Source organism: Rhipicephalus microplus, chromosome 3 (genome assembly GCF_043290135.1).
Source record: "Rhipicephalus microplus isolate Deutch F79 chromosome 3, USDA_Rmic, whole genome shotgun sequence".
In the NCBI taxonomy this organism is placed as follows: Eukaryota; Metazoa; Arthropoda; class Arachnida; order Ixodida; family Ixodidae; genus Rhipicephalus; species Rhipicephalus microplus.
In genome coordinates this window covers 85,324,100-85,351,744 of record NC_134702.1, presented here as the reverse complement: position 1 = coordinate 85,351,744, position 27,645 = coordinate 85,324,100, and the positions used below count along the sequence as shown (strand labels likewise).

Genomic DNA, 27,645 nt, shown 5'->3' with positions numbered 1-27,645 from the left:
TTTTTCCTAATGTAACAAAAGCTGGCAACGGTGAAACTGTTCGCGAATAGACTCCAGTACTAGCGCTCGTTCTCTTGTCGCCATCTCCGGCGTGGTCTAGTGGCTAGAATATTTGGCTTTCACCCAGAAGGCCCAGGTTCATTTTCCGGCGTCGGAAAGGGCAGTCTCATGGTGTAACGGTTAGCACTCTGGAGTCTAAATACAGCGATTCGGGTTCAAATCTCGGTGAGACCTTGCTTATTAATTTTCCTAATGCAGAAAAAGCTGGCAACGACGAAACTGCCCACGATTAGACACCGGTACCAATTCTTGCTGCCTTGAGCCATCTCCGGCGTGGTCTAGTGGCTAGGATATCTGACTTTCACAAAGAAGGCCCGGGTTCAATTCTCGGCGTCGGAAAAGTGCGGTCTCATGGTTTAACGGTTAGCACTCTGGAGTCTAAATACAGCGATTCGGGTTCAAATCTTGGTGAGACCTTGCTTTTTATTTTCGCTAATGCAGCAAAAGCTGGCAACGACGAAACTGTCAGCGAATAGACCGCGGTACCGATGCTCGCTGCCTTGAGCCATCTCCGGCGTGGTCTAGTGGCTAGGATATCTGGCTTTCACGAAGAATGCCCGGGTTGGATTCCCGGCGTCGGGAAGTTTGGTCTCATGGTGTAACGGTTAGCACTCTGGACTCTGAATACAGCGATCCGAGTTCGAATCTTGGTGAGACCTTGCTTTTTATTTTTGCTAATGCAGCAAAAGCTGGCAACGACGAAACTGGCAGCGAATAGACCGCGGTACCAATGCTCGCTGCTTTGAGCCATCTCCGGCGTGGTCTAGTGGCTAGGATATCTGGCGTTCACAAAGAATTCCCTGGTTCGATTCTCGGCGTCGGAAAGTTCAGTCTCATGGTGTAATGGTTAGCACTCTAGACTTTGAATTCAGCAATCTGAGTTCAAATCTCGGTGAGACCTTGCTTTTTATTTTTGCTATGCAGCAAAGCTCGACAGACGAAACTGTCCGCGAACAGACACCGGTACTAGCGCTGATTCCCTTGGCGCCATCTCTGGCATGGTCTAGTGGCTAGGATATCTGGCTTTCACCAAGAAGTCCCTGGTTTCATTCCCGGTGTTGGAAAGTGCGGTCTCATGGTGTAACAGCTAGCACCCTGCACTCTGAATCTAGGGAACCGAGTTCAAATCTCGGTGAGACCTTGCTTTTTAATTTTGCTAATGCAGCGAAAGCTGGCAACGACGAAACTGTCCACAATTAGACACCGGTACCAGCGCTCGTTCTCTTGCCTTCATCTCCGGCGTGGTCTAGTGGCTAGGATATCTGGCTTTCACACAGAAGGCCCAGGTTTGATTCTTGGCGTCGGAAAGTGCGGTCTAATGGTGTTTTGGTTAGCACTCTGGACTTTGAATCCAGCGATCTGAGTTCAAATCTTGGTGAGACCTTGCTTTTTATTTTTGCTAATGCAGCAAAGCTGGCAACGACGAAACTGTCCGCGAACAGACTCCAGTGCTAGCGCTCGTTCTCTTGTCGCCATCTCCGGCGTGGTCTAGTAGCTAGGATATTTGGCTTTCAAAAAGAAGGCCCGGGTTCGATTCCCCGCGTCGGAAAGTGCGGTCTCATGGTGTAACGGTTAGCACTCTGGAGTCTAAATACAGCGACTCGGGTTCAAATCTCGGTGAGACCTTGCTTTTTATTTTTGCTAATGCAACAAAAGCTGGCAACGGCGAAACTGTCCGCGAATAGACTCCAGTACTAGCGCTCGTTCTCTTGTCGCCATCTCCGGCGTGGTCTAGTGGCTAGGATAATTGGCTTTAACCCAGAAGGCCCAGGTTCGATTCCCGGCGTCGGAAAGTGCGGTCTCATGGTGTAACGGTTTGCACCCTGGAATCTAAATACAGTGATCTGATTTCAAATCTCGGTGAGACCTTGCTTTTGATTTTTGCTAATGCAGCAAAGCTGGCAACGACGAAACTGTCCGCGAACAGACTCCAGTACTAGCGCTCGTTCTCTTGTCGCCATCTCCGGCGTGGTCTAGTGGCTAGGATATTTGGCTTTCACCCAGAAGGCCCGGGTTTGATTCCCGGCGTCGGAAAGTGCGGTCTCATGGTGTAATGGTTAGCACTCTGCACTCTGCATCCAGCGATCTGAGTTCAAATCTCTGTGAGACCTTGCTTTTTTTTTTTGATAATGCAGCGAAAGCTGGCAACGACTAAACTGTCCACGTTCAGACACCGGTACCAGCGCTCGTTCTCTTGCCGTCATCTCCGGCGTGGTCTAGTGGCTAGGATATCTGGCTTTCACCCAGAAGGCCCGGTTCGATTCCCGGAGTCGGAAAGTGCGGTCTCATGGCTTAACGGTTAGCACTCTGGACTCTGAATCCAGCGATCCGAGTTCAAATCTGGGTGAGACCTTGCTTTTTATTTTTGCTAATGCAACAAAAGCTGGCAACGGCGAAACTGTCCGCGAATAGACTCGAGGCCTAGCGCTCGTTCTCTTGTCGCCATCTCCGGCGTGGTCTAGTGGCTAGTATATTTGGCTTTCACCCAGAAGGCCCAGGTTCATTTCCCGGCGTCGGAAAGTGCAGTCTCATGGTGTAACGGTTAGCACTCTGGAGTCTAAATACAGCGATTAGGGTTCAAATCTCGGTGAGACCTTGCTTTTTATTTTTCCTAATGCAGCAAAAGCTGGCAACGACGAAACTGTCCACGATTAGACACCGGTACCAATTCTCGCTGCCTTGAGCCATCTCCGGCGTGGTCTAGTGGCTAGGATATCTGGCTTTCACAAAGAAGGCCCGGGTTCGATTCTCGCCGTCGGAAAGTGTGGTCTCATGGTGTAATGGTTAGCACTCTGGAATTTGAATCCAGCAATCTGAGTTCAAATCTCGGTGAGACCTTGCTTTTTATTTTTGCTATGCAGCAAAGCTCGACAGACGAAACTGTCCGCGAACAGACACCGGTACTAGCTCTGATTCCCTTGGCGCCATCTCTGGCATGGTCTAGTGGCTAGGATATCTGGCTTTCACCAAGAAGGCCCTGGTTTCATTCCCGGTGTTGGAAAGTGCGGTCTCATGGTGTAACAGCTAGCAACCTGCACTCTGAATCTAGGGAACCGAGTTCAAATCTCGGTGAGACCTTGCTTTTTAATTTTGCTAATGCAGCGAAAGCTGGCAACGACGAAACTGTCCACAATTAGACACCGGTACCAGCGCTCGTTCTCTTGCCTTCATCTCCGGCGTGGTCTAGTGGCTAGGATATCTGGCTTTCACACAGAAGGCCCGGGTTTGATTCTTGGCGTCGGAAAGTGCGGTGTAATGGTGTTTTGGTTAGCACTCTGGACTTTGAATCCAGCGATCTGAGTTCAAATCTTGGTGAGACCTTGCTTTTTATTTTTGCTAATGCAGCAAAGCTGGCAACGACGAAACTGTCCGCGAACAGACTCCAGTACTAGCGCTTGTTCTCTTGTCGCCATCTCCGGCGTGGTCTAGTGGCTAGAATATTTGGCTTTCACCCAGAAGGCCCAGGTTCATTTCCCGGCGTCGGAAAGGGCAGTCTCAGATTGTAACGGTTAGCACTCTGGAGTCTAAATACAGCGATTCGGGTTCAAATCTCGGTGAGACCTTGCTTTTTATTTTTCCTAATGCAGAAAAAGCTGGCAACGACGAAACTGTCCACGATTAGACTCCGGTACCAATTCTCGCTGCCTTGAGCCATCTCCGGCGTGGTCTAGTGGCTAGGATATCAGGCGTTCACAAAGAAGGCCCTGGTTCGATTCTCGGCGTCGGAAAGTGCGGTCTCATGGTGTAATGGTTAGCACTCTAGACTTTGAATCCAGCGATCTGAGTTCAAATCTCGGTGAGACCTTGCTTTTATTTTTGCTAATGCAGCAAAAGCTGGCAACGACGAAACTGTCAGCGATTAGACCGCGGTACAAATGCTCGCTGCCTTGAGCCTTCTACGGCGTGGTCTAGTGGCTAGGATATCTGGCGTTCACAAAGAAGGCCCTGGTTGGATTCTCGGCGTCGGCAAGTGCGGTCTCATGGTGTAATGGTTAGCACTCTAGACTTTGAATCCAGCGATCTGAGTTCAAATCTCGGTGAGACCTTGCTTTTATTTTTGCTAATGCAGCAAAGCTGGACAGACGAAACTGTCCGCGAACAGACACCGGTACTAGCGCTCATTCCCTTGGCGTCATCTCTGGCATGGTCTAGTGGCTAGGATATCTGGCTTTCACCAAGAAGGCCTGGGTTTCATTCCCGGTGTTGGAAAGTGCGGTCTCATGGTGTAACAGCTAGCACCCTGGACTCTGAATCTAGGGAACCGAGTTCAAATCTCGGTGAGAACTTGCTCTTTATTTTTGGTAATGCAACAAATGCTGGCAACGGCGAAACTGTCCGCGAACAGACTCCAGTACTAGCGCTCGCACTCTTTTCGCCATCTCCGGCATGGTCTAGTGGCTAGGATATTTGGCTTTCACCCAGAAGGCCCGGTTTTGATTCCCGGTGTCGGAAAGTGCGGTCTCATGGTGTAACGGTTAGCACTCTGGACTCTCAATCCAGCGATCCGGGTTCAAAGCTCGGTTAGACCTTGCTTTTTATTTTTGCTAATGCAGAAAAGGCTGGCAATGACGAAACTGTCCGCGAATAGACACCGGTACCAGCACACGGTCGCTTGTCGCCATTTCAGGCGTGGTCTAGTGCCTAGGATATCTGGCTTTTAATAAGGCCCGGCTTCGATTCCCGGCGTCGGAAAGTGTGGTCTCATGGTGTAATGGTTAGCACTCTGGACTTTGAATCCAGCGATCCAAGTTCAAATCTCGGTGACACCTTGCATTTTACTTTGCTAATGCTGCAAAAGCTGGCAACGACGAAACTGTCAACGAATAGACCGCGGTACCGATGCTCGCTCCCTCAAGCCATCTCTGGCGTGGTCTAAAGGCTAGGATATTTGGCTTCCACCCAGAAGGCCCAGGTTCGATTCCCGGCGTCGGAAAGTGTGGTCAATTGGTGTAATGGTCTGCACTCTGCATCCAGCGATCTGAGTTCCAATCTCGGTGAGACCTAGCTTTTTATTTTTGCTAATGCAGCGAAAGCTGGCAACGACTAAACTGTCCACGTTTAGACACCGGTACCAGCGCTCGTTCTCATGCCGTCATCTCCGGCGTGGTCTGGTGGCTAGGATATCTGGCTTTCATCCAGAAGGCCCGGGTTCGATTCCCGGCGTCGGAAAGTGCAGTCTCATGGTTTAACGGTTAGCACTCTGGACTCTGAATCCAGCGAACCGAGTTCAAATCTCGGTGAGACCTTGCTTTTTATTTTTCCTAATGTAACAAAAGCTGGCAACGGTGAAACTGTCCGCGAATAGACTCCAGTACTAGCGCTCGTTCTCTTGTCGCCATCTCCGGCGTGGTCTAGTGGCTAGAATATTTGGCTTTCACGAAGAATGCCCGGGTTGGATTCCCGGCGTCGGGAAGTTTGGTCTCATGGTGTAACGGTTAGCACTCTGGACTCTGAATACAGCGATCCTAGTTCGAATCTTGGTGAGACCTTGCTTTTTATTTTTGCTAATGCAGCAAAAGCTGGCAACGACGAAACTGCCCACGATTAGACACCGGTACCAATTCTTGCTGCCTTGAGCCATCTCCGGCGTGGTCTAGTGGCTAGGATATCTGACGTTCACAAAGAAGGCCCGGGTTCAATTCTCGGCGTCGGAAAAGTGCGGTCTCATGGTTTAACGGTTAGCACTCTGGAGTCTAAATACAGCGATTCGGGTTCAAATCTTGGTGAGACCTTGCTTTTTATTTTCGCTAATGCAGCAAAAGCTGGCAACGACGAAACTGTCAGCGAATAGACCGCGGTACCGATGCTCGCTGCCTTGAGCCATCTCCGGCGTGGTCTAGTGGCTAGGATATCTGGCTTTCACGAAGAATGCCCGGGTTGGATTCCCGGCGTCGGGAAGTTTGGTCTCATGGTGTAACGGTTAGCACTCTGGACTCTGAATACAGCGATCCTAGTTCGAATCTTGGTGAGACCTTGCTTTTTATTTTTGCTAATGCAGCAAAAGCTGGCAACGACGAAACTGGCAGCGAATAGACCGCGGTACCAATGCTCGCTGCTTTGAGCCATCTCCGGCGTGGTCTAGTGGCTAGGATATCTGGCGTTCACAAAGAATTCCCTGGTTCGATTCTCGACGTCGGAAAGTTCAGTCTCATGGTGTGATGGTTAGCACTCTAGACTTTGAATCCAGCAATCTGAGTTCAAATCTCGGTGAGACCTTGCTTTTTATTTTTGCTATGCAGCAAAGCTCGACAGACGAAACTGTCCGCGAACAGACACCGGTACTAGCGCTGATTCCCTTGGCGCCATCTCTGGCATGGTCTAGTGGCTAGGATATCTGGCTTTCACCAAGAAGGCCCTGGTTTCATTCCCGGTGTTGGAAAGTGCGGTCTCATGGTGTAACAGCTAGCACCCTGCACTCTGAATCTAGGGAACCGAGTTCAAATCTCGGTGAGACCTTGCTTTTTAATTTTGCTAATGCAGCGAAAGCTGGCAACGACGAAACTGTCCACAATTAGACACCGGTACCAGCGCTCGTTCTCTTGCCTTCATCTCCGGCGTGGTCTAGTGGCTAGGATATCTGGCTTTCACACAGAAGGCCCGGGTTTGATTCTTGGCGTCGGAAAGTGCGGTCTAATGGTGTTTTGGTTAGCACTCTGGACTTTGAATCCAGCGATCTGAGTTCAAATCTTGGTGAGACCTTGCTTTTTATTTTTGCTAATGCAGCAAAGCTGGCAACGACAAAACTGTCCGCGAACAGACTCCAGTACAAGCGCTCGTTCTCTTGTCGCCATCTCCGGCGTGGTCTAGTAGCTAGAATATTTGGCTTTCAAACAGAAGGCCCGGGTTCGATTCCCGGCGTCGGAAAGTGCGGTCTCATGGTGTAACGGTTAGCACTCTGGAGTCTAAATACAGCGACTCGGGTTCAAATCTCGGTGAGACCTTGCTTTTTATTTTTGCTAATGCAACAAAAGCTGGCAACGGGGAAACTGTCCGCGAATAGACTCCAGTACTAGCGCTCGTTCTCTTGTCGCCATCTCCGGCGTGGTCTAGTGGCTAGGATAATTGGCTTTAACCCAGAAGGCCCAGGTTCGATTCCCGGCGTCGGAAAGTGCGGTCTCATGGTGTAACGGTTTGCACCCTGGAATCTAAATACAGTGATCTGATTTCAAATCTCGGTGAGACCTTGCTTTTGATTTTTGCTAATGCAGCAAAGCTGGCAACGACGAAACTGTCCGCGAACAGACTCCAGTACTAGCGCTCGTTCTCTTGTCGCCATCTCCGGCGTGGTCTAGTGGCTAGGATATTTGGCTTTCACCCAGAAGGCCCGGGTTTGATTCCCGGCGTCGGAAAGTGCGGTCTCATGGTGTAATGGTTAGCACTCTGCACTCTGCATCCAGCGATCTGAGTTCAAATCTCTGTGAGACCTTGCTTTTTTTTTGATAATGCAGCGAAAGCTGGCAACGACTAAACTGTCCACGTTCAGACACCGGTACCAGCGCTCGTTCTCTTGCCGTCATCTCCGGCGTGGTCTAGTGGCTAGGATATCTGGCTTTCACCCAGAAGGCCCGGTTCGATTCCCGGAGTCGGAAAGTGCGGTCTCATGGCTTAACGGTTAGCACTCTGGACTCTGAATCCAGCGATCCGAGTTCAAATCTGGGTGAGACCTTGCTTTTTATTTTTGCTAATGCAACAAAAGCTGGCAACGGCGAAACTGTCCGCGAATAGACTCGAGGCCTAGCGCTCGTTCTCTTGTCGCCATCTCCGGCGTGGTCTAGTGGCTAGTATATTTGGCTTTCACCCAGAAGGCCCAGGTTCATTTCCCGGCGTCGGAAAGTGCAGTCTCATGGTGTAACGGTTAGCACTCTGGAGTCTAAATACAGCGATTAGGGTTCAAATCTCGGTGAGACCTTGCTTTTTATTTTTCCTAATGCAGCAAAAGCTGGCAACGACGAAACTGTCCACGATTAGACACCGGTAGCAATTCTCGCTGCCTTGAGCCATCTCCGGCGTGGTCTAGTGGCTAGGATATCTGGCTTTCACAAAGAAGGCCCGGGTTCGATTCTCGCCGTCGGAAAGTGTGGTCTCATGGTGTAATGGTTAGCACTCTGGAATTTGAATCCAGCGATCTGATTTCAAATCTCGGTGAGACCTTGCTTTTTATTTTTGCTAATGCAGCAAAGCTGGCAACGACGAAACTGTCCGCGAACAGACTCCAGTACTAGCGCTCGTTCTCTTGTCGCCATCTTCAGCGTGGTCTAGTGGCTAGGATATTTGGCTTTCACCCAGAAGGCCCGGGTTCGATTACCGGCGTCGGAAAGTGCGGTCTAATGGTGTAACGGTTAGCACTCTGGACTCTGAATCCAGCGATCCGAGTTCGAATCTCGGTGAGACCTTGCTTTTTATTTTTTCTAATGCAGCAAAAGCTGGCAACGACGAAAGTGTCAGCGAATAGACCGCGGTACCAATGCTCGCTGCCTCGAGCCATCTCCGGCAAGGTCTAGTGGCTAGGATATCTGGCGTTCACAAAGAAGGCCCTGGTTCGGTTCTCGGCGTCGGAAAGTGCAGTCTCATGGAGTAATTGTTAGCACTCTAGACTTTGAATCCAGCGATCTGAGTTCAAATCTCAGCGAGACCTTGCTTTTTATTTTTGCTAATGCAGCAAAGCTGGACAGACGAAACTGTCCGCGAACAGACACCGGTACCAGCGCTCATTCCCTTGGCGCCATCTCTGGCATGGTCTAGTGGCTAGGATATCTGGCTTTCACCAAGAAGGCCCTGGTTTCATTCCTGGTGTTGGAAAGTGCGGTCTCATGGTGTAACAGCCAGCACCCTGCACTCTGAATCTAGGGAACCGAGTTCAAATCTCGGTGAGACCTTGCTTTTTATTTTTGCTAATGCGACAAATGCTGGCAACGGCGAAACTGTCCGCGAATAGACTCCAGTACTAGCTCTCGCTCTCTTGTCGCCATCTCTTGCGTGGTCTAGTGGCTAGGATATTTGGCTTTCACCCAGAAGGCCCGGGTTCAATTCCCGGTGTCAGAAAGGGCGGTCTCATGGTGTAACGGTTAGCACTCTGGACTCTGAATCTAGCGATCCGGGTTCAAATCTCGGTTATACCTTGCTTTTTATTTTTGCTAATGCAGCAAAGGCTGGCAGTGACGAAACTGTCCGCGAAGAGACACCGGTCCCAGCGCTCGGTCGCTTGTCGCCATTTCAGGCGTGGTCCAGTGGCTTGGATATCTGGCTTTAGCTGAGAAGGCCCGGCTTCGATTCCCGGCGTCGGAAAGTGTGGTCTCATGGTGTAATGGTTAGCACTCTGGACTTTGAATCCAGCGATCCAAGTTCAAATCTCGGTGACACCTTGCATTTAACTTTTGCTAATGCTGCAAAAGCTGGCAACGACGAAACTGTCAACGAATAGACCGCGGTACCGATGCTCGCTCCCTCGAGCCATCTCCGGCGTGGTCTAGTAGCTAGGATGTTTGGCTTTCACCCAGAAGGCCTGGGTTCGATTCCCGGCGTCGGAAAGTGCGGTCTCATGGTGTAACGGTTAGCACTCTGGAGTCTAAATACAGCGACTCGGGTTCGAATCTCGGTGAGACCTTGCTTTTTATTTTTGCTAATGCAACAAAAGCTGGCAACGGCGAAACTGTCCGCGAATAGACTCCAGTACTAGCGCTCGTTCTCTTGTCGCCATCTCCGGCGTGGTCTAGTGGCTAGGATAATTGGCTTTAACCCAGAAGGCCCAGGTTCGATTCCCGGCGTCGGAAAGTGCGGTCTCATGGTGTAACGGTTTGCACTCTGGAGTCTAAATACAGTGATCTTATTTCAAATCTCGGTGAGACCTTGCTTTTTATTTTCGCTAATGCAGCAAACCTGGCAACGACGAAACTGTCCGCGAAAAAACTCCAGTACTAGCGCTCGTTCTCTTGTCGCCATCTCCGGCGTGGTCTAGTGGCTAGGATATTTGGCTTTCACCCAGAAGGCCCGGGTTTGATTCCCGGCGTCGGAAAGTGCGGTCTCATGGTGTAACGGTTAGCACTCTGCACTCAGCATCCAGCGATCTGAGTTCAAATCTCGGTGAGACCTTGCTTTTTTTTTGATAATGCAGCGAAAGCTGGCAACGACTAAACTGTCCACGTTCAGACACCGGTACCAGCGCTCGTTCTCTTGCCGTCATCTCCGGCGTGGTCTAGTGGCTAGGATATCTGGCTTTAGCTGAGAAGGCCCGGCTTCGATTCCCGGCGTCGGAAAGTGTGGTCTCATGGTGTAATGGTTAGCACTCTGGACTTTGAATCCAGCGATCCAAGTTCAAATCTCGGTGACACCTTGCATTTAACTTTTGCTAATGCTGCAAAAGCTGGCAACGACGAAACTGTCAACGAATAGACCGCGGTACCGATGCTCGCTCCCTCGAGCCATCTCTGGCGTGGTCTAGTGGCTAGGATATCTGGCTTTCACAAAGAAGGCCCGGGTTCGATTCTCGGCTTCGGAAAGTGCGGTCTCATGGTGTAATGGTTTGCACTCTAGACTTTGAATCCAGTGATCTGAGTTCAAATCTTGGTGAGACCTTGCTTTTTATTTTTGCTAATGCAACAAAAGCTGGCCACGGCGAAACTGTCCGCGAATAGACTCGAGGCCTAGCGCTCGTTCTCTTGTCGCCATCTCCGGCGTGGTCTAGTGGCTAGAATATTAGGCTTTCACCCAGAAGGCCCAGGTTCATTTCCCGGCGTCGGAAAGTGCAGTCTCATGGTGTAACGGTTAGCACTCTGGAGTCTAAATACAGCGATTCGGGTTCAAATCTCGGTGAGACCTTGCTTTTTATTTTTCCTAATGCAGCAAAAGCTGGCAACGACGAAACTGTCCACGATTAGACACCGGTACCAATTCTCGCTGCCTTGAGCCATCTCCGGCGTGGTCTAGTGGCTAGGATATCTGGCTTTCACAAAGAAGGCCCGGGTTTGATTCTCGCCGTCGGAAAGTGTGGTCTCATGGTGTAATGGTTAGCACTCTGGAATTTGAATCCAGCGATCTGATTTCAAATCTCGGTGAGACCTTGCTTTTTATTTTTGCTAATGCAGCAAGCTGGCAACGACGAAACTGTCCACGATTAGACACCGGTACCAGCGCTCGTTCTCTTGCTTTCATCTCCGACGTGGTCTAGTGGCTAGTATATTTGGCTTTCACCCAGAAGGCCCAGGTTCATTTCCCGGCGTCGGAAAGTGCAGTCTCATGGTGTAACGGTTAGCACTCTGGAGTCTAAATACAGCGATTAGGGTTCAAATCTCGGTGAGACCTTGCTTTTTATTTTCCTAATGCAGCAAAAGCTGGCAACGACGAAACTGTCCACGATTAGACACCGGTACTAATTCTCGCTGCCTTGAGCCATCTCCGGCGTGGTCTAGTGGCTAGGATATCTGGCTTTCACAAAGAAGGCCCGGGTTCGATTCTCGCCGTCGGAAAGTGTGGTCTCATGGTGTAATGGTTAGCACTCTGGAATTTGAATCCAGCGATCTGATTTCAAATCTCGGTGAGACCTTGCTTTTTATTTTTGCTAATGCAGCAAAGCTGGCAACGACGAAACTGTCCGCGAACAGACTCCAGTACTAGCGCTCGTTCTCTTGTCGCCATCTTCAGCGTGGTCTAGTGGCGAGGATATTTGGCTTTCACCCAGAAGGCCCGGGTTCGATTCCCGGCGTCGGAAAGTGCGGTCTCATGGTGTAACGGTTAGCACTCTGGACTCTGAATCCAGTGATCCGAGTTCAAATCTTCGTGAGACCTTGCTTTTTATTTTTGCTAATGCAGCAAAAGCTGGCAACGACGAAACTGTCAGCGAATAGACCGCGGTACCGATGCTCGCTGCCTTGCGCCATCTCCGGCGTGGTCTAGTGGCTAGAATATCTGGCTTTAGCAAAGAAGGCCCGGGTTCGATTCTCGGCGTCGGAAAGTGTGGTCTCATGGTGTAATGGTTAGCACTCTGGACTTTGAATCCAGCGATCTGATTTCAAATCTCGGTGAGACCTTGCTTTTTATTTTTGCTAATGCAGCAAAGCTTGCAACGGCGAAACTGTCCGCGAACAGACTCGAGTACTAGCGCTCGTTCTCTTGTCGCCATCTCCGGCGTGGTCTAGTGGCTAGGATATTTGGCTTTCACCCAGAAGGCCCGGGTTCGATTACCGGCGTCGGAAAGTGCGGTCTAATGGTGTAACGGTTAACACTCTGGACTCTGAATCCAGCGATCCGAGTTCGAATCTCGGTGAGACCTTGCTTTTTATTTTTTCTAATGCAGCAAAAGCTGGCAACGACGAAACTGTCAGCGAATAGACCGCGGTACCAATGCTCGCTGCCTCGAGCCATCTCCGGCAAGGTCTAGTGGCTAGGATATCTGGCGTTCACAAAGAAGGCCCTGGTTCGGTTCTCGGCGTCGGAAAGTGCAGTCTCATGGAGTAATGGTTAGCACTCTAGACTTTGAATCCAGCGATCTGAGTTCAAATCTCAGTGAGACCTTGCTTTTTATTTTTGCTAATGCAGCAAAGCTGGACAGACGAAACTGTCCGCGAACAGACTCCGGTACCAGCGCTCATTCCCTTGGCGCCATCTCTGGCATGGTCTAGTGGCTAGGATATCTGGCTTTCACCAAGAAGGCCCTGGTTTCATTCCCGGTGTTGGAAAGTGCGGTCTCATGGTGTAACAGCTAGCACCCTGCACTCTGAATCTAGGGAACCGAGTTCAAATCTCGGTGAGACCTTGCTTTTTATTTTTGCTAATGCGACAAATGCTGGCAACGGCGAAACTGTCCGCGAATAGACTCCAGTACTAGCGCTCGCTCTCTTGTCGCCATCTCTTGCGTGGTCTAGTGGCTAGGATATTTGGCGTTCACCCAGAAGGCCCGGGTTCGATTCCCGGTGTCGAGCAGTGCAGTGGTGGTTGCGGATGCGAGCACTTGACTAATTGCTGTTCCTACGTTCTACAGGTGCCCTTCCTCGACGGACTAGGATACATTCCGATAGTGACTGCAGCACCGCATTCTTGACATAGACCTGCGCCTGCGCGGATCTCCAGTCTACGTATCGGGAAGCGGTGCCCTTCCTTGACGGACTAGGATACATTCCGATAGTGACTGCAGCACCGCATTCTTGTCGTAGACCTGCGCCTGCGCGGATCTCCGGTCTACGCATCAAAAGCAGTGACCGGTGGCCCGCCCGCACCAAAGCAGTGGTGGTTGCGGATGCGAGCACTTGACTAATTGCTGTTCCTACGTTCTACAGGTGCCCTTCCTCGACGGACTAGGATACATTCCGATAGTGACTGCAGCACCGCATTCTTGACATAGACCTGCGCCTGCGCGGATCTCCAGTCTACGTATCGGGAAGCGGTGCCCTTCCTTGACGGACTAGGATACATTCCGATAGTGACTGCAGCACCGCATTCTTGTCGTAGACCTGCGCCTGCGCGGATCTCCGGTCTACGCATCAAAAGCAGTGACCGGTGGCCCGCCCGCACCAAAGCAGTGGTGGTTGCGGATGCGAGCACTTGACTAATTGCTGTTCCTACGTTCTACAGGTGCCCTTCCTCGACGGACTAGGATACATTCCGATAGTGACTGCAGCACCGCATTCTTGACATAGACCTGCGCCTGCGCGGATCTCCAGTCTACGTATCGGGAAGCGGTGCCCTTCCTTGACGGACTAGGATACATTCCGATAGTGACTGCAGCACCGCATTCTTGTCGTAGACCTGCGCCTGCGCGGATCTCCGGTCTACGCATCAAAAGCAGTGACCGGTGGCCCGCCCGCACCAAAGCAGTGGTGGTTGCGGATGCGAGCACTTGACTAATTGCTGTTCCTACGTTCTACAGGTGCCCTTCCTCGACGGACTAGGATACATTCCGATAGTGACTGCAGCACCGCATTCTTGACATAGACCTGCGCCTGCGCGGATCTCCAGTCTACGTATCGGGAAGCGGTGCCCTTCCTTGACGGACTAGGATACATTCCGATAGTGACTGCAGCACCGCATTCTTGTCGTAGACCTGCGCCTGCGCGGATCTCCGGTCTACGCATCAAAAGCAGTGACCGGTGGCCCGCCCGCACCAAAGCAGTGGTGGTTGCGGATGCGAGCACTTGACTAATTGCTGTTCCTACGTTCTACAGGTGCCCTTCCTCGACGGACTAGGATACATTCCGATAGTGACTGCAGCACCGCATTCTTGACATAGACCTGCGCCTGCGCGGATCTCCAGTCTACGTATCGGGAAGCGGTGCCCTTCCTTGACGGACTAGGATACATTCCGATAGTGACTGCAGCACCGCATTCTTGTCGTAGACCTGCGCCTGCGCGGATCTCCGGTCTACGCATCAAAAGCAGTGACCGGTGGCCCGCCCGCACCAAAGCAGTGGTGGTTGCGGATGCGAGCACTTGACTAATTGCTGTTCCTACGTTCTACAGGTCAGTTGGTTTTCCTCAAGCCTTGGTATTACGTTTTGTCTTATACCGCAACCACCACCGCTGCTGCTGCTGCTTTTTGTGCTATTGGGACATTCGTGTATTCACGTTATAAGTTTCTTAGCACTGCTGCCAGGCCTGCATTGTTCTGTTCATAGCAATGACGAAGGATTTTGTGAAAGCTCTCGATGATTTCAAGCGTGAAATGAGACTTGAAATGCGCTCTGTTAAAGAAAGTGTGAAGTTTTGTAGCGACACTTGCGATGAAACCAAGGCGATTAACTCCGAACTGAAAGCTTTGAGGCAGGAACTGAGCGTCCTGCTCAAAAGTAACGAAGATCTCAAGAAAGAAAACAAGCAGCTAGCGCAACGAGTTGATGAGCTCGAACAATATAGCCGTTTGAATAATCTAGAGCTTAAGGGCGTGAAGGCAGCAGACAATGCTAATGATGTCATACGAAAACTTGGCGAAGTTATTGACGAACCAGTTTGTGCTGCTGACATTGACACATGTCACAAGATAGCAACACGAGTAACGGGCGAGAGCAACATTATCGTTCGCTTCGTGCGCCGAGACAAGCGACAGGCCGTTCTTGCGAAAGCTAGGAAACGACAGATCACAAATCAAATGCTAGGGCTTCCTGGATCCGATAGGGTGTACGTTAACGAACATTTAACCCGTGCTAATAAGCAACTACTGGGAGCCACAATTGCCCGCAAGAAAGAAATGTCTTGGAAATTCGTTTGGACAAGCGGGGGCAAGATTTTCGCCAGACGGAATGAATCTTCCAATGCCGTCAGGATTGCCGGTGAGAGCGATTTGTGCAAAATATCACAATAGCTGTATTATTTCTCGCTTGAGGAATCATGGCTATGTTCCAAATACCGACTTGTTCTTTATACAACTCTGAATCTTTCAACGCTAAGTTCCATAACCGACGCCAGGAACTGTCTGTTATTCACTTTAACATAAGAAGCCTCAAAAACAAAGGCGACCGCCTCGATCACCTTTTTACCTTACTAACAACAGAATTTGATGTATTAGTATTTTCTGAGACATGGTTGCTCACACATGATGACCGCCTTCATTTCAATAACTACGCTTATAACGGTCTCCTACGTCCCAATGGAAGAGGTGGAGGCCTTGCTATATATGCTAAATGCTGCTACCCGCACTCTGTTCTTGAGGACTACTCAATAATGAGCCCCAGTGTTGAATGTTTAGCGGTATCACTGCCCAATGTAATTGTCGTAGCAATTTATAGGCCACCGACTGGAAATAAGCGAGAGTTTCTAGATTTCCTTGAAAAAATGCTTGAAAATTTGAATTCTAGCACTCTTCCATTTGTACTCATGGGCGACATTAATATAAATCTATTGCATGACGACCCGTGCACTGCCGATTTCAACGGTGTTATTTCATCTTTCGCATGTTACAATCACATTACTTTGCCTACTAGAATTACTCTTGACACAGCCACCCTTTTAGATGTTTGTGTTACAAACATTGAACCGCGTAATATTGAATCTGGATTACTGAGTTCGGACATTAGCGACCATATTCCAATTTTTTGTTTTATCAACAGAGTGCGCGAACGCAAGGTTACAGTTGATAGATATATGACGCGGCAAATAAATGATAAGAATTTAAACAAGTTTCAATGCCTCATTCGGAATATAAACTGGCATAACATATACAGTATTGATGACGTAAACAGGGCGTACTCAGAATTTATTAAGAAGTTTTTAAATGCCTATAATGACGCTTTTCCTCTAATTAGAAGAAGAGTAAATAGGAAGAAGTTCAGAAAGCCGTGGATAACCAAACATTTGCATGAAAAAATCTGCACTAAGAACAAAATGTACCACTCCTTTATTCAGAATCGGGATCCCAACATTCTAAAAGAGTATAAAAAGTATCGAAATCAACTGAGTAAAGAATTAAAGACAGCAAAAACAAATTATTTTATCGAGCGTTTTACGAGAATCCAAAACGACAGTGGTAAAGTATGGAGAGAAGTAGCTAATCTAACGAAAGGGAAAGATAATAATGCGCTGAACGAGATAAGTACGCCGGACGGAAATTTGTGTGGTTTTGATTTAGCTTGTGCTTTTAATAAGTACTTTGTAGATGTTGGTAAACCGCTCGGTGATACACCTGAACCTGATAATGTATTGATTAACAATATTACTTCTTTATCGAAGTCTGTGTTTTTTTCACCCAGTTCCTCTCAAGAAATAGTGATTTTAATCAACAAGTTAAAAAATGATGTATCTGCAGGTCATGACGATATAAAATCTGTCCCCATTAAGCGCGTTGCGCCTTTGATATCTGACGTATTGTCTTATCTTGTAAACCTAATGTTTACTACTGGTGTGTTTCCTGATGACCTAAAAATCGCCAAGGTGTGTCCGATATACAAAAGTGGCAATCGAATGGAAATGTCAAACTACCGACCAATTTCTGTGTTACCAGTATTTTCCAAATTATTTGAAGGAGTTATCAATTGCAGGCTCGAATGTTTTTTCACTAAACACAACCTGATATCTGCTTGCCAGTACGGTTTTCTGAAGAAAAAATCCGCAGAGCAGGCGCTACTCGTTATTAAAGACAAAATACTTGAAAATATAGAACACAAACACTACACTCTTGGTCTCTTTTTAGATTTTCGAAAGGCGTTTGACTGCGTACAGCACAATATCCTTTTAGAAAAGTTGAATTACTATGGTGTACGTGGTGTCACACATAACTTAGTGCAGGATTATTTACACCATAGGATGCAGTACGTACGGGTGAATGATGTTGCATCTAACCGACTAACTGTCACTTGTGGAGTCCCTCAGGGCTCTATATTAGGACCTCTATTGTTTTTAATATATATTAATGATATTACTAAACTACCAGGCTCTCATGACATGATTATGTATGCGGATGATACGAACATATTTTTTACAGCCAAATCTCTTGTACAAGCGGAAGCTACGGTAAACTGGTACTTAGGAAACTTGCAGTCATGGCTACAACGCAACATGTTTTCCTTAAATTTATCCAAAACTAGCTACATTATTTTTAGGCCAATTAATACTGCTGATTCATATAAGGCTAATATTCAATTTGGTCGGGTAAGAATACATGAGGTCGACTGCATTAAATTTCTTGGTGTCTGGTTCCACCAGAACCTTTCATGGAACACACATGTGTCAAAATTAGCATCTGAAATAAGTAAAAGTGTTGGCTGTCTCTACAAAGTAGCTTGTCTGGTACCCGTGTGGTTGAGACTGCAGATGTATTATGCGCTTGTGTATTCTAAGTTAACCTATTGTATTCTCGTATGGGGAACAACTACGCCTACTAACTATCAAAAACTACTAGTACTCCAAAAGAGAGCCTTGCGGTGCATTCATGGGTACCGTGGCAGACCCAAAGACTTTTCCACGTTGCCATTGTTCCGTACTTACGATCTGCTTAAAGCGAACCAAGTCTACCTCTTTCGACTGTTGCAATATATTAAGAGCAATCAACTGCACACTCAAGACTTTACTTTGTCTAACGATGCATATCACTTTCGAAAACAAATCCACCGGGTCCCCAAAACGCGCACAAACTATGGCAAACAAAAATTAAATTATCAGGTCACTGTGGTTATTAATAAAATGTTGACGGATGTTGATTTTGATGTTGCATTGAAATTATTCAAAAAACAAACAAAGAAATATTTACTCGAATCTGATTTGTGCTTTGTATAAGCTTGTATTAAGTTTATATTCTGTATATTTATAATGCTTTGTATTTTGTCTACGCTGCATGCTTGGCAGCATTGTGTTACACTGGCAAATGCAGCTAACACTGCAATTATGTGTTTTCGTTTATTTATGTCAGACTGTACAAGGGAGCCGAGGCCTCTGTCAGGCACTCCAGCCTTTAGCCCCGGCTACCCCCTTTGTGTGAAAGGAAAATAAACTTCACTTCACTTCACTTCACACGAAAAGGGCGGTCTCATGGTGTAACGGTTAGCACTCTGGACTCTGAATCTAGCGATCCGGGTTCAAATCTCGGTCATACCTTGCTTTTTATTTTTGCTAATGCAGCAAAGGCTGGCAATGACGAAACTGTCCGCGAAGAGACACCGCTCCCAGCGCTCGGTCGCTTGTCGCCATTGCAGGCGTGGTCTAGTGGCTAGGATATCTGGCTTTAGCTGAGAAGGCCCGGCTTCGATTCCCGGCGTCGGAAAGTGTGGTCTCATGGTGTAATGGTTAGCACTCTGGACTTTGAATCCAGCGATCCAAGTTCAAATCTCGGTGACACCTTGCATTTAACTTTTGCTAATGCTGCAAAAGCTGGCAACGACGAAACTGTCAACGAATAGACCGCGGTACCGATGCTCGCTCCCTCGAGCCATCTCTGGCGTGGTCTAGTGGCTAGGATATCTGGCTTTCACAAAGAAGGCCCGGGTTCGATTCTTGGCTTTGGAAAGTGCGGTCTCATGGTGTAATGGTTTGCACTCTAGACTTTGAATCCAGTGATCTGAGTTCAAATCTTCGGGAGACCTTGCTTTTTATTTTTGCTAATGCAGCAAAGCTAGCAACGACGAAACTGTCCACGAACAGACACCGGTACTAGCGCTCATTTCCTTGGCGCCATCTGTGGCATAGTCTAGTGGCTAGGATATCTGGCTTTCACCAAGAAGGCCCGGGTTTCATTCCCGGTGTTAGAAAGGGCGGTCCCATGGTGAAACAGCTAGCAGTCTGGACTCTGAATCTAGGGAACCCAGTCCAATTCTCGGTGAGACCTTGCTTTTTAATTTCGCTAATGCAGCGAAAAGCTGGCAACGACGAAACTGTCCACAATTAGACACCGGTACCAGCGCTCGTTCTCTTGCCTTCATCTCCGGCGTGGTCTAGTGGCTAGGATATCTGGCTTTCACACAGAAGGCCCGGGTTTGATTCCTGGCGTCGGAAAGTGCGGTCTCATGGTGTTTTGGTTAGCACTCTGGACTTTAAATCCAGCGATCTGAGTTCAAATCTTGGTGAGACCTTGCTTTTTATTTTTGCTAATGCAGCAAAGCTGGCAACGACGAAACTGTCCGCGAACAGACTCCAGTACTAGCGCTCGTTCTCTTGTCGCCATCTCCGGCGTGGTCTAGTGGCTAGGATATATGGCTTTCACCCAGAAGGCCCGGGTTCGATTCCCGGCGTCGGAAAGTGCGGTCTCATGGTGTAACGGTTAGCACTCTGCACTCTGCATCCAGCGATCTGAGTTTAAATCTCGGTGAGACCTTGCTTTTTATTTTTGCTAATGCAGCGAAAGCTGGCAACGACTAAACTGTCCACGTTCAGACACCGGTACCAGCGCTCGTTCTCTTGCCGTCATCTCCGGCGTGGTCTAGTGGCTAGGATATCTGGCTTTCACCCAGAAGGCCCGGGTTCGATTCCCGGCGTCGGAAAGTGCGGTCTCATGGCTTAACGGTTAGCACTCTGGAATTTGAATCCAGCGATCTGATTTCAAATCTCGGTGAGACCTTGCTTTTTATTTTTGCTAATGCAGCAAAGCTGGCAACGACGAAACTGTCCGCGAACAGACTCCAGTACTAGCGCTCGTTCTCTTGTCGCCATCTCCGGCGTGGTCTAGTGGCTAGGATATTTGGCTTTCACCCAGAAGGTCCGGGTTCAATTCCCGGCGTCGGAAAGCGCGGTCGCATGGTGTAACGGTTAGCACTCTGCACTCTGCATCCAGCGATCTGAGTTCAAATCTCGGTGAGACCTTGCTTTTTATTTTTGCTAATGCAGCGAAAGCTGGCAACGACTAAACTGTCCACGTTCAGACACCGGTACCAGCGCTCGTTCTCTTGCCGTCATCTCCGGCGTGGTCTAGTGGCTAGGATATCTGGCTTTCACCCAGAAGGCCCGGGTTCGATTCCCGGCGTCGGAAAGTGCGGTCTCATGGCTTAACGGTTAGCACTCTGGAATTTGAATCCAGCGATCTGATTTCAAATCTCGGTGAGACCTTGCTTTTTATTTTTGCTAATGCAGCAAAGCTGGCAACGACGAAACTGTCCGCGAACAGACTCCAGTACTAGCGCTCGTTCTCTTGTCGCCATCTCCGGCGTGGTCTAGTGGCTAGGATATTTGGCTTTCACCCAGAAGGCCCGGGTTCGATTCCCGGCGTCGGAAAGTGCGGTCGCATGGTGTAACAGTTAGCACTCTGCACTCTGCATCCAGCGATCTGAGTTCAAATCTCGGTGAGACCTTGCTTTTTATTTTTGCTAATGCAGCGAAAGCTGGCAACGACTAAACTGTCCACGTTCAGACACCGGTACCAGCGCTCGTTCTCTTGCCGTCATTTCCGGCGTGGTCTAGTGGCTAGGATATCTGGCTTTCACCCAGAAGGCCCGGGTTCGATTCCCGGCGTCGGAAAGTGTGGTCTCATGGCTTAACGGTTAGCACTCTGGACTGTGAATCCAGCGATCCGAGTTCAAATCTCGGTGAGACCTTGCTTTTTAATTTTGCTAATGCAACAAAAGCTGGCAACGGCGAAACTGTCCGCGAATAGACTCGAGGCCTAGCGCTCGTTCTCTTGTCGCCATCTCCGGCGTGGTCTAGTGGCTAGAATATTTGGCTTTCACCCAGAAGGCCCAGGTTCATTTCCCGGCGTCGGAAAGTGCAGTCTCATGGTGTAACGGTTAGCACTCTGGAGTCTAAATACAGCGATTCGGGTTCAAATCTCGGTGAGACCTTGCTTTTTATTTTTCCTAATGCAGCAAAAGCTGGCAACGACGAAACTGTCCACGATTAGACACCGGTACCAAATCTCGCTGCCTCGAGCCATCTCCGGCGTGGTCTAGTGGCTAGGATATCTGGCGTTCACAAAGAAGGCCCTGGTTCGATTCCCGGCGTCGGAAAGCGTGGTCTCATGGTGTAATGGTTAGCACTCTGGAATTTGAATCCAGCGATCTGATTTCAAATCTCGGTGAGACCTTGCTTTTTATTTTTGCTAATGCAGCAAGCTGGCAACGACGAAACTGTCCGCGAACAGACTCCAGTACTAGCGCTCGTTCTCTTGTCGCCATCTTCAGCGTGGTCTAGTGGCGAGGATATTTGGCTTTCACCCAGAAGGCCCGGGTTCGATTCCCGGCGTCGGAAAGTGCGGTATCATGGTGTAACGGTTAGCACTCTGGAGTCTAAATACAGCGATTCGGGTTCAAATCTTGGTGAGACCTTGCTTTTTATTTTTCCTAATGCAGCAAAAGCTGGCAACGACGAAACTGTCCACGATTAGACACCGGTACCAGCGCTCGTTCTCTTGCTTTCATCTCCGGCGTGGTCTAATGGCTAGGATATCTGGCTTTCACCCAGAAGGCCCGGGTTCGATTCCCGGCGTCGGAAAGTGCAGTCTCATGGTATAACGGTTAGCACTCTTGACTTTGAATCCAGCGATCCGAGTTCAAATCTTGGTGAGACCTTGCTTTTTGTTTTTGCTAATGCAGCAAAAGCTGGCAACGACGAAACTGTCAGCGAATAGACCGCGGTACCGATGCTCGCTGCCTTGAGCCATCTGCGGCGTGGTCTAGTGGCTAGGATATCTGGCTTTCACAAAGAATGCCCGGATTTGATTCCCGGCGTCGGAAAGTGCGGTCTCATGGTGTAACGGTTAGCACTCTGGACTCTGAATCCAGCGATCCGAGTTCGAATCTCGGTGAGACCTTGCTTTTTATTTTTGCTAATGCAGCAAAAGCTGGCAACGACGAACCTGTCAGCGAATAGACCGCGGTACCAATGCTCGCTGCCTCGAGCCATCTCCGGCGTGGTCTAGAGGCTAGGATATCTGGCGTTCACAAAGAAGGCCCTGGTTCGATTCTCGGCGTCGGAAAGTGCAGTCTCATGGAGTAATGGTTAGCACTCTAGACTTTGAATCCAGCGATCTGAGTTCAAATCTCAGTGAGACCTTGCTTTTTATTTTTGCTAATGCAGCAAAGCTGGACACACGAAACTGTCCGCGACCAGACACCGGTACTAGCGCTCATTCCCTTGGCGCCATCTCTGGCATGGTCTAGTGGCTAGGATATCTGGCTTTCACCAAGAAGGCCTGGTTTCATTCCCGGTGTTGGAAAGTGCGGTCTCATGGTGTAACAGCTAGCACCCTGCACTCTGAATCTAGGGAACCGAGTTCAAATCTCGGTGAGACCTTGCTTTTTATTTTTGCTAATGCAACAAATGCTGGCAACGGCGAAACTGTCCGCGAATAGACTCCAGTACTAGCGCTCGCTCTCTTGTCGCCATTTCAGGCGTGGTCTAGTGGCTAGGATATCTGGCTTCCACACAGAAGGCCCGGGTTTGATTCCTGGCGTCGGAAAGTGCGGTCTCATGGTGTTTTGGTTAGCACTCTGGACTTTGAATCCAGCGATCTGAGTTCAAATCTTGGGGAGACCTTGCTTTTTATTTTTGCTAATGCAGCAAAGCTGGCAACGACGAAACTGTTCGCGAACAGACTCCAGTACTAGCGCTCGTTCTCTTGTCGCCATCTCCGGCGTGGTCTAGTGGCTAGGATATTTGGCTTTCACCCAGAAGGCCCGGGTTCGATTCCCGGCGACGGAAAGTGCGGTTTCATGGTGTAACGGTTAGCACTCTGGAGTCTAAATACAGCGACTCGGGTTCCATTCTCGGTGAGACCTTGCTTTTTATTTTTGCTAATGCAACAAAAGCTGGCAACGGCGAAACTGTCCGCGAATAGACTCCAGTACTAGCGCTCGTTCTCTTGTCGCCATCTCCGGCGTGGTCTAGTGGCTAGGATAATTGGCTTTAACCCAGAAGGCCCAGGTTCGATTCCCGGCGTCGGAAAGTGCGGTCTCATGGTATAACGGTTTGCACTCTGGAGTCTAAATACAGCGATCTGATTTCAAATCTCGGTGAGACTTTGCTTTTTATTTTTGCTAATGCAGCAAAGCTGGCAACGACGAAACAGTCCACGAACAGACTCCAGTACTAGCGCTTGTTCTCTTGTCGCCATCTCCGGCGTGGTCTAGTGGCTAGGATATTTGGCTGTCACCCAGAAGGCCCGGGTTCGATTCCCGGCGTCGGAAAGTGCGGTCTCATGGTGTAACGGTTAGCACTCTGCACTCTGCATCCAGCGATCTGAGTTCAAATCTCGGTGAGACCTTGCTTTTTATTTTTGCTAATGCAGCGAAAGCTGGCAACGACTAAACTGTCCACGTTCAGACACCGGTACCAGCGCTCGTTCTCTTGCCGTCATCTCCGGCGTGGTCTAGTAGCTAGGATATCTGGCTTTCACCCAGAAGGCCCGGGTTCGATTCCCGGCGTCGGAAAGTGCGGTCTCATGGCTTAACGGTTAGCACTCTGGATTCTGAATCCAGCGATCCGAGTTCAAATCTCGGTGAGACCTTGCTTTTTATTTTTGCTAATGCAACAAATGCTGGCAACGGCGAAACTGTCCGCGAATAGACTCGAGGCCTAGCGCTCGTTCTCTTGTCGCCATCTCCGGCGTGGTCTAGTGGCTAGAATATTTGGCTTTCACCCAGAAGGCCCAGGTTCATTTCCCAGCGTCGGAAAGTGCAGTCTCATGGTGTAACGGTTAGCACTCTGGAGTCTAAATACAGCGATTCGGGTTCAAATCTCGGTGAGACCTTGCTTTTTATTTTTCCTAATGCAGCAAAAGCTGGCAACGACGAAACTGTCCACGATTAGACACCGGTACCAATTCTCGCTGCCTTGAGCCATCTCCGGCGTGGTCTAGTGGCTAGAATATCTGGCTTTCACAAAGAAGGCCCGGGTTTGATTCTCGGCGTCGGAAACTGTGGTCTCATGGTGTAATGGTTAGCACCCTGCACTCTGAATCTAGGGAACCGAGTTCAAATCTCGGTGAGACCTTGCTTTTTATTTTTGCTAATGCGACAAATGCTGGCAACGGCGAAACTGTCCGCGAATAGACTCCAGTACTAGCGCTCGCTCTCTTGTCGCCATCTCTTGCGTGGTCTAGTGGCTAGGATATTTGGCTTTCACCCATAAGGCCCGGGTTCGATTCCCGGTGTCGGAAAGGGCGGTCTCATGGTGTAACGGTTAGCACTCTGGACTCTGAATCTAGCGATCCGGGTTCAAATCTCGGTTATACCTTGCTTTTTATTTTTGCTAATGCAGCAAAGGCTGGCAATGACGAAACTGTCCGCGAAGAGACACTGGTACCAGCGCTCGGTCGCTTGTCGCCATTTCAGGCGTGGTCTAGTGGCTAGGATATCTGGCTTTAGCTGAGAAGGCCCGGCTTCGATTCCCGGCGTCGGAAAGTGTGGTCTCATGGTGTAATGGTTAGCACTCTGGACTTTGAATCCAGCGATCCAAGTTCAAATCTCGGTTACACCTTGCATTTAACTTTTGCTAATGCTGCAAAAGCTGGCAACGACGAAACTGTCAACGAATAGAACGCGGTACCGATGCTCGCTCCCTCGAGCCATCTCTGGCGTGGTCTAGTGGCTAGGATAGCTGGCTTTCACAAAGAAGGCCCGGGTTCGATTCCCGGCTTCGGAAAGTGCGGTCTCATGGTGTAATGGTTTGCACTCTGGACTTTGAATCCAGCGATCTGAGTTCAAATCTTGGTGAGACCTTGCTTTTTATTTTTGCTAATGCAGCAAAGCTGGCAACGACGAAACTGTCCACGAACAGACACCGGTACTAGCGCTCATTTCCTTGGCGCCATCTGTGGCATAGTCTAGTGGCTAGGATATCTGGCTTTCACCAAGAAGGCCCGGGTTTCATTCCCGGTGTTAGAAAGGGCGGTCTCATGGTGAAACAGCTAGCACTCTGGACTCTGAATCGAGGGAACCAAGTCCAATTCTCGGTGAGACCTTGCTTTTTAATTTTGCTAATGCAGCGAAAGCTGGCAACGACGAAACTGTCCACAATTAGACACCGGTACCAGCGCTCGTTCTCTTGCCTTCATCTCCGGCGTGGTCTAGTGGCTAGGATATCTGGCTTTCACACAGAAGGCCCGGGTTTGATTCCTGGCGTCGGAAAGTGCGGTCTCATGGTGTTTTGGTTAGCACTCTGGACTTTGAATCCAGCGACCTGAGTTCAAATCTTGGTGAGACCTTGCTTTTTATTTTTGCTAATGCAGCAAAGCTGGCAACGACGAAACTGTCCGCGAACAGACTCCAGTACTAGCGCTCGTTCTCTTGTCGCCATCTCCGGCGTGGTCTAGTGGCAAGGATATTTGGCTTTCACCCAGAAGGCCCGGGTTCGATTGCCGGCGTCGGAAAGTGCGGTCTCATGGTGTAACGGTTAGCACTCTGGAGTGTAAATACAGCGATTCGGGTTCAAATCTTGGTGAGACTTTGATTTTTATTTTTCCTAATGCAGCAAAAGCTGGCAACGACGAAACTGTCCACGATTAGACACCGGTACCAGCGCTCGTTCTCTTGCTTTCGTCTCCGACGTGGTCTAGTGGCTAGGATATCTGGCTTTCACCCAGAAGGCCCGGGTTCGTTTCCCGGCGTCGGAAAGTGCAGTCTCATGGTATAACGGTTAGCACTCTTGACTCTGAATCCAGCGATCCGAGTTCAAATCTTCGTGAGACCTTGCTTTTTGTTTTTGCTAATGCAGCAAAAGCTGGCAACGACGAAACTGTTAGCGAATAGACCGCGGTACCAATTCTCGCTGCCTTGAGCCATCTCCGGCGTGGTCTAGTGGCTAGGATATCTAGCGTTCACAAAGAAGGCCCTGGTTCGATTCTCGGCGTCGGAAAGTGCAGTCTCATGGAGTAATGGTTAGCACTCTAGACTTTGAATCCAGCGATCTGAGTTCAAATCTTAGTGAGACCTTGCTTTTTATTTTTGCTAATGCAGCAAAGCTGGACAGACGAAACTGTCCGCGACCAGACACCGGTACTAGCGCTCATTCCCTTGGCGCCATCTCTGGCATAGTCTAGTGGCTAGGATATCTGGCTTTCACCAAGAAGGCCCGGGTTTCATTCCCGGTGTTGGAAAGGGCGGTCCCATGGTGAAACAGCTAGCACTCTGGACTCTGAATCTAGGGAACCGAGTCCAATTCTCGGTGAGACCTTGCTTTTTAATTTTGCTAATGCAGCGAAAGCTGGCAACGACGAAACTGTCCACAATTAGAAAACCGGTACCAGCGCTCGTTCTCTTGCCTTCATCTCCGGCGTGGTCTAGTGGCTAGGATATCTGGCTTTCACACAGAAGGCCCGGGTTTGATTCCTGGCGTCGGAAAGTGCGGTCTCAAGGTGTTTTGGTTAGCACTCTGGACTTTGAATCCAGCGATCTGAGTTCAAATCTTGGGGAGACCTTGCTTTTTATTTTTGCTAATGCAGCAAAGCTGGCAACGACGAAACTGTTCGCGAACAGACTCCAGTACTAGCGCTCGTTCTCTTGTCGCCATCTCCGGCGTGGTCTAGTGGCTAGGATATTTGGCTTTCACCCAAAAGGCCCGGGTTCGATTCCCGGCGACGGAAAGTGCGGTCTCATGGTGTAACGGTTAGCACTCTGGAGTCTAAATACAGCGATCTGATTTCAAATCTCGGTGAGACCTTGCTTTTTATTTTTGCTAATGCAGCAAAGCTTGCAACGGCGAAACTGTCCGCGAACAGACTCGAGTACTAGCGCTTGTTCTCTTGTCGCCATCTCCGGCGTGGTCTAGTGGCTAGGATATTAGGCTTTCACCCAGAAGGCCCAGGTTTGATTACCGGCGTCGGAAAGTGCGGTCTCATGGTGTAACGGTTAGCACTCTGGACTCTGAATCCAGCGTTCCGGGTTCAAATCTCGGTTATACCTTGCTTTTTATTTTTGCTAATGCAGCAAAGGCTGGCAATGACGAAACTGTCCGCGAAGAGACTCCGGTACCAGCGCTCGGTCGCTTGTCGCCATTTCAGGCGTGGTCTAGTGGCTAGGATATCTGGCTTTCACTGAGAAGGCCCGGCTTCGATTCCCGGCATCGGAAAGTGTGGTCTCATGGTGTAATGGTTAGCACTCTGGACTTTGAGTCCAGCGATCCAAGTTCAAATCTCGGTGACACCTTGCATTTTACTTTTGCTAATGCTGCAAAAGCTGGCAACGACGAAACTGTCAACGAATAGACCGCGGTACCGATGCTCGCTCCCTCGAGCCATCTCTGGCGTGGTCT

General features: G+C 49.4%; 1 protein-coding gene and 37 non-coding genes across 38 annotated transcripts in view; all 38 read left to right on the top strand.

Moving 5' to 3' along the window:
* The window catches only part of LOC119182706 (uncharacterized), a 168,776-nt gene that overhangs the window by 29,961 nt on the left and 111,170 nt on the right, over positions 1-27,645 (top strand). The window lies entirely within an intron of this gene.
* Positions 2,023-2,094, top strand: TRNAE-UUC (transfer RNA glutamic acid (anticodon UUC)). Its single transcript has one exon. It is a non-coding gene; the product is annotated as a tRNA-Glu (tRNA).
* On the top strand, positions 2,827-2,898 carry TRNAQ-UUG (transfer RNA glutamine (anticodon UUG)). Its single transcript has one exon. It is a non-coding gene; the product is annotated as a tRNA-Gln (tRNA).
* On the top strand, positions 3,794-3,865 carry TRNAQ-UUG (transfer RNA glutamine (anticodon UUG)). Its single transcript has one exon. It is a non-coding gene; the product is annotated as a tRNA-Gln (tRNA).
* On the top strand, positions 4,035-4,106 carry TRNAQ-UUG (transfer RNA glutamine (anticodon UUG)). Its single transcript has one exon. It is a non-coding gene; the product is annotated as a tRNA-Gln (tRNA).
* On the top strand, positions 4,441-4,512 carry TRNAE-UUC (transfer RNA glutamic acid (anticodon UUC)). Its single transcript has one exon. It is a non-coding gene; the product is annotated as a tRNA-Glu (tRNA).
* TRNAQ-UUG (transfer RNA glutamine (anticodon UUG)) lies at positions 4,758-4,829 on the top strand. Its single transcript has one exon. It is a non-coding gene; the product is annotated as a tRNA-Gln (tRNA).
* TRNAE-UUC (transfer RNA glutamic acid (anticodon UUC)) lies at positions 5,158-5,229 on the top strand. The gene has a single exon. It is a non-coding gene; the product is annotated as a tRNA-Glu (tRNA).
* Positions 7,338-7,409, top strand: TRNAE-UUC (transfer RNA glutamic acid (anticodon UUC)). The gene has a single exon. It is a non-coding gene; the product is annotated as a tRNA-Glu (tRNA).
* Positions 8,382-8,453, top strand: TRNAQ-CUG (transfer RNA glutamine (anticodon CUG)). Its single transcript has one exon. It is a non-coding gene; the product is annotated as a tRNA-Gln (tRNA).
* On the top strand, positions 9,031-9,102 carry TRNAE-UUC (transfer RNA glutamic acid (anticodon UUC)). The gene has a single exon. It is a non-coding gene; the product is annotated as a tRNA-Glu (tRNA).
* Positions 9,351-9,422, top strand: TRNAQ-UUG (transfer RNA glutamine (anticodon UUG)). Its single transcript has one exon. It is a non-coding gene; the product is annotated as a tRNA-Gln (tRNA).
* Positions 9,516-9,587, top strand: TRNAE-UUC (transfer RNA glutamic acid (anticodon UUC)). Its single transcript has one exon. It is a non-coding gene; the product is annotated as a tRNA-Glu (tRNA).
* TRNAE-UUC (transfer RNA glutamic acid (anticodon UUC)) lies at positions 10,001-10,072 on the top strand. The gene has a single exon. It is a non-coding gene; the product is annotated as a tRNA-Glu (tRNA).
* On the top strand, positions 10,319-10,390 carry TRNAQ-UUG (transfer RNA glutamine (anticodon UUG)). Its single transcript has one exon. It is a non-coding gene; the product is annotated as a tRNA-Gln (tRNA).
* Positions 11,693-11,764, top strand: TRNAE-UUC (transfer RNA glutamic acid (anticodon UUC)). Its single transcript has one exon. It is a non-coding gene; the product is annotated as a tRNA-Glu (tRNA).
* TRNAQ-CUG (transfer RNA glutamine (anticodon CUG)) lies at positions 11,770-11,841 on the top strand. Its single transcript has one exon. It is a non-coding gene; the product is annotated as a tRNA-Gln (tRNA).
* TRNAQ-UUG (transfer RNA glutamine (anticodon UUG)) lies at positions 12,012-12,083 on the top strand. Its single transcript has one exon. It is a non-coding gene; the product is annotated as a tRNA-Gln (tRNA).
* TRNAE-UUC (transfer RNA glutamic acid (anticodon UUC)) lies at positions 12,177-12,248 on the top strand. The gene has a single exon. It is a non-coding gene; the product is annotated as a tRNA-Glu (tRNA).
* TRNAQ-CUG (transfer RNA glutamine (anticodon CUG)) lies at positions 12,254-12,325 on the top strand. The gene has a single exon. It is a non-coding gene; the product is annotated as a tRNA-Gln (tRNA).
* TRNAQ-UUG (transfer RNA glutamine (anticodon UUG)) lies at positions 18,742-18,813 on the top strand. Its single transcript has one exon. It is a non-coding gene; the product is annotated as a tRNA-Gln (tRNA).
* TRNAE-UUC (transfer RNA glutamic acid (anticodon UUC)) lies at positions 19,635-19,706 on the top strand. Its single transcript has one exon. It is a non-coding gene; the product is annotated as a tRNA-Glu (tRNA).
* On the top strand, positions 19,878-19,949 carry TRNAE-UUC (transfer RNA glutamic acid (anticodon UUC)). Its single transcript has one exon. It is a non-coding gene; the product is annotated as a tRNA-Glu (tRNA).
* On the top strand, positions 20,120-20,191 carry TRNAE-UUC (transfer RNA glutamic acid (anticodon UUC)). The gene has a single exon. It is a non-coding gene; the product is annotated as a tRNA-Glu (tRNA).
* TRNAE-UUC (transfer RNA glutamic acid (anticodon UUC)) lies at positions 20,363-20,434 on the top strand. The gene has a single exon. It is a non-coding gene; the product is annotated as a tRNA-Glu (tRNA).
* On the top strand, positions 20,605-20,676 carry TRNAE-UUC (transfer RNA glutamic acid (anticodon UUC)). The gene has a single exon. It is a non-coding gene; the product is annotated as a tRNA-Glu (tRNA).
* Positions 20,848-20,919, top strand: TRNAE-UUC (transfer RNA glutamic acid (anticodon UUC)). The gene has a single exon. It is a non-coding gene; the product is annotated as a tRNA-Glu (tRNA).
* On the top strand, positions 20,925-20,996 carry TRNAH-GUG (transfer RNA histidin (anticodon GUG)). The gene has a single exon. It is a non-coding gene; the product is annotated as a tRNA-His (tRNA).
* Positions 21,574-21,645, top strand: TRNAE-UUC (transfer RNA glutamic acid (anticodon UUC)). The gene has a single exon. It is a non-coding gene; the product is annotated as a tRNA-Glu (tRNA).
* Positions 21,817-21,888, top strand: TRNAE-UUC (transfer RNA glutamic acid (anticodon UUC)). The gene has a single exon. It is a non-coding gene; the product is annotated as a tRNA-Glu (tRNA).
* TRNAQ-CUG (transfer RNA glutamine (anticodon CUG)) lies at positions 22,136-22,207 on the top strand. The gene has a single exon. It is a non-coding gene; the product is annotated as a tRNA-Gln (tRNA).
* On the top strand, positions 23,026-23,097 carry TRNAE-UUC (transfer RNA glutamic acid (anticodon UUC)). The gene has a single exon. It is a non-coding gene; the product is annotated as a tRNA-Glu (tRNA).
* On the top strand, positions 23,511-23,582 carry TRNAD-GUC (transfer RNA aspartic acid (anticodon GUC)). The gene has a single exon. It is a non-coding gene; the product is annotated as a tRNA-Asp (tRNA).
* Positions 23,754-23,825, top strand: TRNAE-UUC (transfer RNA glutamic acid (anticodon UUC)). The gene has a single exon. It is a non-coding gene; the product is annotated as a tRNA-Glu (tRNA).
* Positions 25,044-25,115, top strand: TRNAQ-UUG (transfer RNA glutamine (anticodon UUG)). Its single transcript has one exon. It is a non-coding gene; the product is annotated as a tRNA-Gln (tRNA).
* TRNAE-UUC (transfer RNA glutamic acid (anticodon UUC)) lies at positions 25,694-25,765 on the top strand. The gene has a single exon. It is a non-coding gene; the product is annotated as a tRNA-Glu (tRNA).
* On the top strand, positions 25,937-26,008 carry TRNAE-UUC (transfer RNA glutamic acid (anticodon UUC)). The gene has a single exon. It is a non-coding gene; the product is annotated as a tRNA-Glu (tRNA).
* On the top strand, positions 26,906-26,977 carry TRNAE-UUC (transfer RNA glutamic acid (anticodon UUC)). Its single transcript has one exon. It is a non-coding gene; the product is annotated as a tRNA-Glu (tRNA).